The sequence below is a fragment of the Dipodomys merriami genome, unplaced genomic scaffold (assembly GCF_024711535.1).
Source record: "Dipodomys merriami isolate MVZ:Mamm:240054 unplaced genomic scaffold, mDipMer1.0.p SCAF_181, whole genome shotgun sequence".
NCBI classification, from domain to species: domain Eukaryota; kingdom Metazoa; phylum Chordata; class Mammalia; order Rodentia; family Heteromyidae; genus Dipodomys; species Dipodomys merriami.
The window spans coordinates 844,116-848,912 of NW_027203171.1; the positions used below are offsets into that span (position 1 = coordinate 844,116).

At 38.2% G+C, this 4,797-nt stretch overlaps 1 pseudogene; it reads left to right on the forward strand.

The window, feature by feature from the left end:
* Positions 1 to 2,703: 2,703 nt before the first annotated feature.
* Positions 2,704 to 3,511, forward strand: LOC138830034 (14-3-3 protein zeta/delta pseudogene; annotated as a pseudogene).
* The last annotated feature ends 1,286 nt before the right edge of the window (positions 3,512 to 4,797 follow it).

Here is a 4,797-nt window from a genome sequence, read left to right on the forward strand (position 1 = left end):
CTGAGAGGAAAGTCACATAGAAAGAACAGAGCAAACAGAGAGAATGGTGAAAGAAATCACAGGTTTGCAGTGTGATGTCTTGGATTCAAATCAAATATGGAATCTATACATTGTCTAGATTCCTCTGTGCCAAAGTTGCATTTTTGGAGTTTGGTAATGTTAACCCTTCTTATATTATTCCAGTTGGTTAACCATGGTGAAGTACAGGTTATCCTTAAGTATATTTCCTTTATGTGGTCAAATAATTTGCAAGTTATAGATGGTATCTGCTTTTTCCTGTATCCTCAACCTAGTCTGGAAGACTTCCTCAGATTCCCAACACTACTTGGTGATGGTAATAAAAAAAAAGAATCTACTTGGTGTTGAAGACTGAGCTCCCTCGACTCTTGAGTCCTCTGCATGATGTCATAGGATTGTGAGCCAGAAGCAATTCCCAATTATTTTTCAATCCTTATGCAACAAAGTGATCCTGAGCAGAATAATGCTCTAAGAGAGAGCTTGAGCAAGGGGATCATTCATATCATGAATCTGCCTACTGCTCCTACATTTTCATTTTCTGGTGCAAAGTAGGGCAGCTTCTTCTAAATAATGTTCTAGAGGACATCAGGAAGATCATGACTATGATCATCCTTTTCCAGCCTCTCACTCTCAGAGGCTTTGGGGAGTCTTCCTTATCACTAGGTTACCCCATATGTGAACAGTGTTCTGTACTGCACTCAAGATGGCTCAGAAGAGTAGTTAAAGTTAAGGAATGAAGGCCCTATGTGCTGTAGGACTGATACTTCACATATTCATTAGAAGATGGTAGATGAATGGATCAAGAAAATGTGGTATATATACACAATGGAATTCTATGCCTCCATCAGAAAGAAAGACATTTCCCCATTTGTTAGGAAATGGAAAGGTTTGGAAAAAATTATATTAAGTGAAGTAAGCCAGGCCCAAAGAAGCATAGGTCCCATGGTTTCCCTTATTTGCAATATCTAGTATAGGTATGAGTCAAGCGGAAAAGGTCAGATAATGTGATGTTAGGAAAATAAACCCTTAAATATGTATTTTAATGTTTTCGTTTCTTTCATGCATGTGTTTCTAACGCATTTATAAGATTATTTCTTTGTTGCTTTGTATGTCCCTCCCCCACAGAGAAACCCCTCTTTCACTATATTTGATGTCAGTATAACATGTGGAGGAGATGGGGACAAACAAGTCGTTTAAGGATTCAGGTGGACCTGTTGCAACAATGAGAAGTACAAAATGTCATGTCAAAACCAGCTTTACAATGTCGGTGTGGGGGGAGGGGGTATAATTGGGTGGGGGGAGGGGGGTAAAATTGGGTGGGGGGAGGGGGGAGGCGGGGAAGGGAAGTGAAGGGTAAACAAAGGAGGAGGCTGCAATGCTTGGTAAGAAATGTATGCATTATCCTGCCCATGTAATTGTAGCCCCTCTGTACAGTATGTTCTCAAATAAAATAAAATACAATTAAAAAAAAAAAAGAAGATGGTCACAACTTTCTGCTGATTACTGATCTGAACCACAGAGTGCACAGGGGCTAGTTTAGCTAAGAAGAGCAACTTTCCTGGTCAGGTCCTCCTCACCAGCCGTGGGACTCTGTAAGTGCAACCCTCACTAGTTGTTTCAGAACAAAGTAGCAGAGTTTGATCTGCCTTGTAGATATCCAGACACTGCCCCAGTCTGTAACTCAAACAAACCACTCACTGCGGATAACCAGGCTGCTTTTCCTCCATCACCCAATGTCCAGGTCACTGTCCTGATGACATTACTCCTTTTCATCACTTTCCCAGTAGCCCCAGTACTGGTCCCCAGTAACAGAGACTTGAGTTATCAGCACTTTCTCAGTCATTCTCCCCTGAAAACTCACCTACAATTTCTGCATTTTCATGTCTAGAATTCTCTATTTGGACGTATACATGAGGAAGAAGATGATGTAAAATTTCTGTTTCATAAAATTCAATTGTTGCATTTACCTTTTTCCTTGTGTTTGCACCCACAGGAAAATATTTTTAAAAGTGGTTTAATCGCAGAACCTTAAATGAAAACTTAGTAATTTAATGGAATTTTGTTTCACAGTTAAAATTAAGTACAGATATAGCAGAATTTTTTGAAAAGGTGAGGAATATAGATTAGGTAACATTAAGTAGTCTCATGTATAAAAGCAGCATTCAGAAACTCTGGAAGAATGTACCTTCATATCAATAGCTCAGATTTCCCATTTCTCAGGACTTTATACAGGAACTTGAGGATGTCCGAAATGTTCATAAATGTTAACCTCTTTGCTCTGAGTAACAGTTGGAGTACAAGGCAAGACTTCATTCATTATCTCATCTTCATGGTGCGAGGTCACGATAGAATGATTACCATACACACTTCCATAGACAATATTGTTTCAAAACATAAATTCCACAGTCATGTTACTATAATGTCTGGACATGAAATCATTTTCAAATGACAAAACATGTGTAAAAATCAAAATGTTCTTTCACTGACTGAGAAAATTTCAGGGTGAATTAAGGATATAGGTGATGTAAAAACAATGAAATTGGATAGGAGGAAGCCCTGTCTGCAAAGCCACTGGAGCTTGTTAGCTGCGAGGTCCAGGGACAGAGTGTCAACCTCAAGGCTGCTGCTTCCACTATACAGAGACCATTAAACTACTGTGTGTCCTCCACCACTTACTCTGGACACAGAACATCCAGTCATGGATACAAATGAGCTGGTGCAGAAGGCCAAAGTGGCTAAGCAGGCTGAGTGATATGGTGACATGGCAGCCTCCATGTAGTCTGTAACTGAGAAAGGAGCTGAATTATCTAATCAGGAAAGGAATTTTCTCTCAGTTGCTCATAGGAACCCATACGAACTCATTTGTTCAAATGACCCATGGAGGGTCATTTCAAGTATTGAGCAAAAGATGGAAGGTGCTGAAAAAAAGCAGCATATGCTGCAAGAACAAATAAAGAATTGAGAACGAGCTAAGAGATATCTGCAATGATGTACGTTCTCTCTTGGAAAAGTACTTGATCCCTAATTCTTCATGAGCAGAGAGCAAATTCTTCTATTTGAAAATGAAGATAGACTGCTATCACTACTTGGCTGAGGTTCCTACTGGTGATGACAAGAAAGGGATTGTGAATCAGTCAAAAAAGCATACCAAGAAAGTTTTGAGATCAGCAAAAAGGAAATGCAGCCAATGCATTCTATGAGAAGAGGTCTGGCCCTTAACTTCTCAGTGTTCTGTTATGAGATTCTAAACTCCCCAAAGGAATCTTGCTTTCTTGCAAAGACAGCTTTTGATGAAGTCATTGCTGAACTTGATACATTAAGTGAAGGCTCATAGAAAAAGAGTATGCTAATAATGTAGTTACTGAGAGACAAGTTAGCATTGTGGACATCAGATACCCAAGGAATGAAGAAGAAGCAGAAAAAGGAGGGGAAAACTAACCAGCCTTCTGACTCTTGTCTGCCTCATTTATCAACCATGCTGTCCCAGAAATAGTTTCTCATTCACAATTAATGACAGGTTTGTATAAATTCTATTTGAATTTCTGTATTTCCCATGTGTATTTTTTGTTTAATATTAAGGGAGGAGAGTGGGTTAACATTTATTATCTGTCTTCATCTTCAGATGACCAATATGAGGATTTGTTATTTTATACAAGTTATAAACCTTTGGCATATACTTTGGTACATGGTGACTTCACAGTGCTAAAACTGTTTCCATGTCTAAGCCAAGACATCTTCCTATATATTAGTTTGTACTCGTAGGGCATAAAAGGGAAAATTGGTTCCAGTCAAAGGTGTAGTTATCATGGGTATTATAAAGTTTTGGAGAAATTTCAGGGCTGTGGCACAAACAGATATTCCATTATTATTCCATGTTGGAATCAAGTATTTCTGTGGAAACGTCTATCTCAGTGTGCAACTTTTGACTATATGACCAGAAATGTTCTTTAAGACAAAATTATGACCGATTAACTCCAGATAAGGGCAGAAACGATTCACATTCAATTATTTGTAAAATTATCTTCTGTTTGCTCTCATTATTTTTTCTACACACTTTATTTGTATTTCAATGTTTTAGCCAACCTAAAATCTAATGTAGAAGTAAAGGTGCAGTAAAAATGAACTCCTTGGTATTCATTATTCATGTGTATCAAGCACAGCAATAAACAAAAAAAAACCCTGTGTATTTAACTTGATTTTAGGGTATTTTTTTTCTTTTGTAAACTTTTTTTTTCTTGATACGAGCCTCAGATGCATTTACAGTATAAAAAAGTTAACAGGCAAATAACTTAAGACTATGGCCTGCTTTGTTTAATGTCTTTTGAAATTTTCATGACCAATCCAAGCATAATTGTTAAGACCACATGTATAAAGTTCATGTAAGTGGAATAAAACATTTTTTTGGGGGGGTCCAGTCTTGGGGCCTGAACTCTGGGCCTGGGCGATGTCCTTCAGCTCTTCAGCTCAAGGCTAATGCTCTACGACTTGAGCCACAGCACCATGTCTAGCTTTTTTCTTTTTGTTTATATGGTGCTGAGGAATCAAACCCAGGGCATCAGGCATGCAAGGCAAGCATTCTATCACTGAGCCACCTTCCCAGCCCGAATAAAACATTTTTTGAGTGAACTTTTCAACTACTTTCTCTACAACTTTTCATGTAAACTAGTCTTTTGATTTGAATCTCCTCCAAAGAAATTGTACATTATAGAAAATTCTTCCTTAGTCTCTTTTGGCAGGTAATGGGCTTTTTCCAAGTTAAAGTGCAAAGTTCATCATAAC